The following is an 8,714-nucleotide window of genomic DNA, read 5'->3' on the forward strand; positions in this document are numbered from 1 at the left end:
TGCAGTATCCTTTACCCCACTCTCGTTCTTGTTTCCTGTTTTGCACTTGAATTAAGCACACTCACAAATAAAATAAACGTTTTGTATAAATAATTAGTCTGTCAGTTATTAATATGTTTATATAATCCACGTACAGTCAAACCACACTGGCACGCCCAAACTCGTCTGATCTTGGAAGCTAAGCAGTGTCTGGGCCCGACCAGTACCAGGGAGGGAGATCACCTGGGGAGATCGGGTACTGTAAAGGATGATAGTCGTTGCACAATAAATAATACTATTATCACCACTATAGAATCACATATACAGTGACAACCGGGTTCCGGGTGCAATGGTGCCATGGTATCTGTTAAAGATTCACGTACAGTCAAACCACACTGGCACGCCCAATCTCGTCTGATCTTGGAAGCTAAGCAGTGTCCGGGCCTGACCAGTACCAGGGAGGAGACTACCTGGGAAGATCAGGTACTGTAATGATAACAAACGATTTCCAATGAATACTCACCAAAAATTAGCACCTAGTTAGAATCACTTTATATATCACTGATTATTTATTTATTTATTTATTTAATAATACCCTTCGGATGGACTTAGATATAATTCTAGGTACCTGTTACCTGTGTATATATTTATATAGTCACAGGGCTTATTATAGTAAGCTTGCACCATCACCACCAATAAATAACTAAAGTCACCTCATAGAGTCACCTATACTGCACTAGCACTTTTTTTTCCTATGGGCAAGGACTAATCTTAATATTATAATCTTAATATTTTAATAATTATATTTAGTTGTTAGGAAATTTGTGTCTTTGAATATGCATATACACCACTACTTTGAAATTACCATTGTTTTTTATTTATTCCATGCATGGAACCCGTTACTATGGAAACCGATGTGCCTGGAATCTAGAAGTGTCTGCTCATCCACACAAAGATGGCCGCCGTAACACCATGGAAAAGTATCCCAAATATCCTATGCAAAATGGACTCTGTTTGATACAGCTTAAGGAGTCAGAATGTCATTATCCACTTAGGAGCAGCTCTAAACACCCCCAGACGCATGCGCAATGAAGCCGGGAGCCGCCGCGGGCGCATGCGCAGTTGCCACCGGAAGTGGGGCGGAAGTGACCAGTGGAGTCCTCCGTCACCGGAAGTGTGGCGGAAGCGACTCTTAATTGTACTGTGAACGTTTTTAAACGTTTTTAAACATGTTTGTTGCCTAAAATTACTCGTTTTTAGCACTATGGAATCTGTCTGACCTGGTAATCAATCCAGCTTTGTTATAAAATAAGCTCTGTCAATCTTTTTGAATGTATAATGTGTAATCATATCACATGATCAATTATGATGTCACAACCCTCTGACTCAGTGATATGGGTATAAATAGACATGCAGCTTCATTCTGTCCCTACCCCTTGAAGAAGTCTGTTGAGACGAAACGCGTTGGGCCCATACTGACCACCCACTATTTACAAGCTAAGTTTTGAATTCCTATCCTTTTAAGTGTATTTATATTTCTCATTTATGGACAAAAGTTTTTTATTCTTGTTTTTTAAAACCATTCTTGGAAACTGTTTTTACTCTCATATATATTAAAATGTATTTTTATAAATTTTAGAACTTTTTGGCTTCTAATTTTAAGCTTTTAAAAACATAGTTTTTAGCCACACTCGTCGCCAGTACCCCTATCCCCCCAGTTGTATACCTTTTAACATTACCATACCAGTTCTGTATTTTTAGGGGTGGGCTGACACCATTTTATAAGGTTATGTGGGCTCAAAGCTTGTATAACAGAAGTTTCTAATACATTCATATAGTTTTACTGAGATTTTAACCTCTCAAGTGGCGCTATACTATCTTTTTTTCACATATATATATATATATATAAAAACATGTGGTCCAGCACTCAGGATTAAAGACATCGGGGGTCATTCCGAGTTGTTCGCTCGGTATTTTTTTCTCGCAACGGAACGATTAGTCGCTAATGCGCATGCGCAATGTCCGCAGTGCGACTGCGCCAAGTAAATTTGCTATGCAGTTAGGTATTTTACTCACAGCATTACAAGGTTTTTTCTTCGTTCTGGTGATCGTAATGTGATTGACAGGAAGTGGGTGTTTCTGGGCGGAAACTGGCCGTTTTATGGGTGTGTGCGAAAAAACGCTACCGTTTCTGGGAAAAACGCGGGAGTGGCTGGAGAAACGGGGGAGTGTCTGGGCGAACGCTGGGTGTGTTTGTGACTTCAAACCAGGAACAAAACTGACTGAACTGATCGCAGATGCCGAGTAAGTGTGGAGCTACTCAGAAACTGCTAAGAAGTGTCTATTCGCTATTTTGCTAATCTTTCGTTCGCAATTTTGATAAGCTAAGATTCACTCCCAGTAGGCGGCGGCTTAGCGTGTGCAAAGCTGCTAAAAGCAGCTTGCGAGCGAACAACTCGGAATGACCCCCATCATTCGGTAAGGATTACAAAATTTGTGAATCGCAATCCGTCACGCAAGTAAAATAGCGAAAAAAATGTGTACACATTGTCATCGCAATGCAGCCACTGTTTGACTGACACCTAGCTGACGTTTCTTGGCGGAAATTTTCCTTTTTTTGGGTGTGTCTGAAAAACGCAGGCATGCACAGGCATTTTTAAGGAGGGCCTCTGACGTCAGCTATGATCACTTTCAGCCTCCTGTGTCGCTAGAATTGTGGACGACCTTGCCTGGCGCAAATAGGAAAAATCTTTAATGTACCGTTAAATGCATATGCTTCTGCAAATAGCTGCATTCGCAATGTCATTTCAAATTGTATTTGCAATTTCTACAAAGGCCATTTTTCTCAATTTCTAAGTGGCAAATATTTAATTGCAGTAACTGCTTTTTAGCAGAGATTGCAATCCTTAGTGAATAAGGTCCTTAATACGATACTTCACCAGGAGCACTCACAAATAGAGTCCAAAAAGTAATACACTGCACAGTAAATTGCATCAATTTTTCAATCTTATTCATTTTTGTCAGGATAACAAAAAGTGTAACACACTTCCTACAAGAGATGTGCACCGGACATTTTTCGGGTTTTGTGTTTTGGTTTTGGATTCGGTTCTGTGGTCGTGTTTTGGATTCGGACGCATTTTGGCAAAACCTCCCTTATGAATTTTTGTCGGATTTGGGTGGTTTTTTTTTCCAAAAACCCCTCAAAAACAGCTTAAATCATAGAATTTGGGGGTAATTTTGATCCTATAGTATTATTAACATCAATAACCATAATTTCCACTCATTTCCAGTCTATTCTGAACACCTCACAATATTATTTTTAGTCCTAAAATTTGCACCGAGGTCGTTGGATGACTAAGCTAAGCGACCCAAGTGGTCGGCACAAACACCTGGCCCATCTAGGAGTGGCACTGCAGTGTCAGACAGGATGGCACCTAAAAAAATTGTCCCAAACATCACATATTTATCAAAGATAAATAAAAAAAAGAGGTGCAAGATGGAATTGTCTTGTCCTTGGGGCCTCCCACCCACCCTTATGTTGTATAAACAGGACATGCACACTTTAACAAAAAAATAATTTCAGCAACAGGGTCTGTCACACGACTGTGTCTGAAATGACTGGTTGGTTTGGGCCCCCATCAAAAAAGAAGCAATCAATTTCTCCTTGCACAAACTGGCTCTACAGAGGCAAGATGTACAACTCCTCCTCATCGTCCGATTCCTCACGCCTTTCACTGTGTACATCCCCCTCCTCACAGAGTATTAATTCGTCCCCTCTGGAATCCACCATCACAGGTCCCTGTGTACTTTCTGGAGGCAATTGCAGGTAAATGTCTCCACGGAGGAATTGATTATAATTCATTTTAATGAACATCATCTTCTGCACATTTTCTGGAAGTAACCTCCTACACTGATTGCTGACAAGGTTACCGGCTGCACTAAACACTCTTTCGGAGTACACACTGGAGGGGGGACAACTTCAAATAAAGCCAGTTTGTGCAAGGGCCTCCAAATTGCCACTTTTTCCTGCCAGTATACATACGGACTGTCTGACATGCCTACAGTGATGCTCTCACTCATATAATCCTCCACCATTCTTTCAATGGTGACAGAATCATATGCAGTGACAGCAGACGACATGTCAGTAATCGTTGGCAGGTCCTTCAGTCTGGACCAGATGTCAGCTATCGCTCCTGACTGCCCTGCATCACCGCCAGTGAGTGGTTTTGAAAATGTTATCCTTTTCCTCGCAGCTCCATTGGCATGAGAAAATTAAGGAGGAGCTGTTGGCAGGTCACGTTTCCGCTTGACTTGACAATTGTCTTACCAGCAGGTCTTTGAACATCTGCCGACTGTATGTGTCTGCCGGAAAGAGAGATACAACATAGGCTTTAAACCTAGGATCGAGCACTGTGGCCAAAATGTAGTGCTCTGATTTCAACAGATTGACCACCCATGAATCCTGGTTAAGCGAATGAAGGGCTCTATCCACAAGTCCCACATGCCTAGCGGAATCGCTCCGTTTTAGCTCCTCCTTCAATCTCTCCAGCTGCTTCTGCAAAAGCCTGATGAGGGGAATGACCTGACTCAGGCTGGCAGTGTCTGAACTGACATCACGTCTTGAGGAAGTCTCCGGTTGCTAGGAGACAAAACGCGTTGACGCCCACTCCACGTTGGTTTTCTGTTTTGCCCAACCTGCCCATCGAGCCTATTCACGGCTCCTTATAGTCTCAGCACACCTCTACACGCTGCATGCCGGGTGCTCCAGACGGCGGCTACCCGCTGACATCACCGCTTACGGCTACCTGCAGGTGTTTCCAGCCGGCGGTCTCCCGCTGCGTCTACCGTCTACGGCTCTCTACCGTCATCAAAGCCGTCGGGCATCCGCTGATCACCGCTCACGGCTGCCTACAGTTGCCTCAATTACATCCAGGATTCCACCTGCTTACATCGGGTATATGCCATTGTCCTCCGCTGTGAGGTCTAATACCCGCGACGTGGAAATAACCCTAGAGGCTTCCTGATAAATTAAACAACCAGTGTGTACTTTGCCTTTTGGAACGGTAATTCCATACCATACTGATTACCTGCACATGTGCATTATTCTACAAAACGGACCCTGCATTTAATTATTCCAGGAACCAGCACATGGGTAATTATACACTGCAATTTTTGTAAGCTATTTATCAAAAGACTACGTTATTACATTGCAGGACTTTTTCACTCAATTTGACACTGGGACGGCAGTGTTAAGTAATATAATTACAACCAAACAGAGCCAACAGGTTAGTTTTAAACATATTGTATACTATTTACATTGCTTTCATATAGAATAGCCAATTGTTACAAAGTATATGTTATTTGTGTGTCCAATTTTGTTATTTTTAACAGATTAAATATAAAAGTGGTTACATATATCTGAAGTCTTACTGAGTCAATTACTACACATGACAGACTGCACACTGTGGTTCGATTTAGTGTCTCTTGGCGCAGAGTAATCTTTTTTCTTGACTTCACGTGTGGCAAGTTCAAAGGGTTGCAGAACCTTGCATAACGTTGAAATCATTCTCCCCTGCGCTTGAGTCAGGTGCATTCCCCCTCCTTTGCCTATATCATAGGCAGATGCATAGGCTTGAATGGCCTTTTGGTGCTCCTCCATCCTCTGAAGCATATAGAGGGTTGAATTCCACTTCGTTACCACCTCTTGCTTCAGCTGATGGCAGGGCATGTTCAGGAGTGTTTGCTGGTGCTCCAGTCTTCGGCACGCGGTGGCTGAATGCCGAAAGTGGCCCGCAATTCTTCGGGCCACCTACAGCATCTCTTGCATGCCCCTGTCATTTAAAAAAAAAAATATGCACCACCAAATTCATTGTATGTGCAACGCATGGGACGTGCTGGAATTTGCCCACATGTAATGCACGCACAATATTGGTGGCATTGTCCGATGTCACAAATCCCCAGGAGAGTCCAATTGGGGTAAGCCAACCTGCGATGATGTTCCTCAGTTTCCGTAAGAGGTTGTCAGCTGTGTGCCTCTTATGGAAAGTGGTGATACAAAGCGTAGCCTGCCTAGGAACGAGTTGGCATTTGCGAGATGCTGCTACTGGTGCCGCCGCTGCTGTTGTTGCTGCGAGAGGAAATACATCTACCCAGTGGGCTGTCACAGTTATATAGTCCTTAGTCTGCCCTGCTCCACTTGTCCACATGTCCATGGTTAAGTGGACATTGGGTACAACTGCATTTTTTAGGACACTGGTGACTCTTTTTCTGACGTCTGTGTACATTCTCGGTATCGCCTGCCTAGAGAAGTGGAACCTAGATGGTATTTGGTACCGGGGACACACTACCTCAAGCAATTCTCTAATTCCCTGTGAACTAACGGCGTATACCGGATGCACGTCTAACACCAACATAGTTGTCACAGCCTGAGTTATCCGCATTGCAACAGGATGACTGCTGTGATATTTCGTCTTCCTCGCAAAGGACTGTTGGACAGTCAATTGCTTACTGGAAGTAGTACGAGAGGTATTCCGACTTCCCCTCTGGGATGACGATCGACTCCCAGCAGCAACAACAGCAGCAGCGCCAGCAGCAGTAGATGTTACACTCAAGGATCCATTGGAGGAATCCCAGTTAGGAGAGGACTCGTCAGACTTGCCATTTACATGGCCTGCAGGACTATTGGTATTCAAGTCTAAGGAGGAAATTGACACTGAGGGAGTTGGTCGGGTGGTTTGCAGGAGCTTGGGTACAAGAGGAAGAAGGGATTTAGTTGTCAGTGGACTGCTTCCGCTGTCACCCAAAGTTTTTGAACTTGTCAATGACTTTTGATGAATGCACTTCAGGTGACGTATAAGGGAGGATGTTCCTAAGTGGTTAACGTCCTTACACCTACTTATTACAGCTTGACAAAGGCAACACATGGCTTGACACCAGTTGTCCGCATTTCTGTTGAAATAATTTCACACTGAAGAGGTGATTTTTTTTGTATTTTGACCAAGCATGTCAATGGCCTTATTCATCCCACGGACAACAGGTGCCTCCCTGGGTGCCTGACTTAAACAAACCACCGGGTATGGTTCATCGCGGACCGGGTAGATAGATTGTTGGGAGGGGCTGGGAAAGACCCGGCGGTCTTAGTGCACGTTGGCACCAATGACAAAGTTAGCGGAAGGTGGGATGTCCTTAAGAAAGACTATCGGGACTTAGGAAAGAAACTAAAGGCAAGGACATCTAAGGTAATATTCTCGGAATTATTACCCGTGCCACGCGCTAGTCCAGGGAGGCAGAGGGAGATTAGGGAGGTAAATGTGTGGCTTAGGGATTGGTGCAGGAAAGAGGGGTTTGTGTTCCTGGAACACTGGGCGGACTTCTCAGTCAGGCGCCATCTCTTTTGTCGTGACGGATTGCACCTGACTGAGGAGGGGGCAGCGGTGCTGGGGGGAAGGATGGTTAGAAGGTTGGAGGAGATTTTAAACTAGGAGCCTGGGGGGAGGGTTTAGCTAGAAACTATGGGTCATGCAGTGAGAATAGTGGGGATGGCGGTAGTTAACGAAATGGGGGAGAAGTTGGGGGGAGGGTAAGAGCAGGCGGTAAGGTTACTAACATGGGTACTAAAAGAGATTTTACCAAAGCACTAACCAATGACGATTACAGGTCATCATTGCTACATAAGGTGAAAGATGTCCCTAACGCAAGGGAAAATACTTATCTTAGTTGTATGTATGTAAACGCCAGAAGCATTACTGGTAAAAAGGGTGAACTAGAAATACTTGCAGCAAGCAAACAGTATGATATTATAGGCATTACTGAAACTTGGTGGGATGAATCTCATGATTGGACAGTCAATCTAGAGGGCTATACACTGTTTAGGAGAGACAGACTAAATAAAAAGGGTGGAGGGGTGTGTCTTTATGTAAAGCCGTTTTTAAAACCTGATATACGGGAAGATATTCAGGAGGGGACTGTAGACACTGTGGAGACATTATGGGTAGAAATTGCATGAGGGGAAAAGGAATAAAAAAGTTAGTATTGGGTGTATGCTATAGGCCGCCTGGTATCAACGCATCTGATGAGGAATTGTTACTAAAGCAAATTGAAAGAGCAGCAGGAGTAGGAGACATAGTAGTGATGGGAGATTTTGACTAACCAGAGATAAACTGGAAAAATGATTCATGTGATACTGCTAGGGGCAATATGTTTTTAAACACACTTAATGATAACTACTTAGTCCAACTAATTGAGGAACCAACTAGGTACAATGCAATCTTAGACCTGGTATTAACAAACAATGGGGATTTGGTATCAGGTATTATAGTAGGGGAACCCACAGGAAACAGCACCACAATATGGTCATATTCAATATCAGTTTCCATAAACAGCCCTATACTGGCTCAACTAGGACTCTAAACTTTAGCAATGCAAATTTTGAAAAGATGAGGGTATTTTTCAGGGATATTGAATGGGAAGGTTTGTTTTTAGGAAAAAATACTACGGAGAAATGGGACGTACTAAAATTCCTGCTAGCTAAAAATACACTCAAATTTATTCCTATGAGCAGCAAAAAAAGGAATAAAAATCATAAACCGATGTGGCTTAACAAAAAGATTAAGGAACTTATGGGCAAGAAAAGGCGAGCATTCAAAAAATACAAATCTGACGGGGAAGCAGAGTCATTTCAGCACTATAAGGAATTTAACAAAATTTGCAAAAAGGAAATAAGAGTGGCTAAAGTA

At 43.1% G+C, this 8,714-nt stretch overlaps 1 pseudogene; it reads left to right on the plus strand.

Annotated features, from left to right (window-relative positions):
• The first annotated feature begins 356 nt into the window (after positions 1-356).
• Positions 357-474, plus strand: LOC135052355 (5S ribosomal RNA; annotated as a pseudogene).
• The last annotated feature ends 8,240 nt before the right edge of the window (positions 475-8,714 follow it).

This window comes from Pseudophryne corroboree, chromosome 2 (assembly GCF_028390025.1).
Source record: "Pseudophryne corroboree isolate aPseCor3 chromosome 2, aPseCor3.hap2, whole genome shotgun sequence".
NCBI lineage: Eukaryota > Metazoa > Chordata > Amphibia > Anura > Myobatrachidae > Pseudophryne > Pseudophryne corroboree.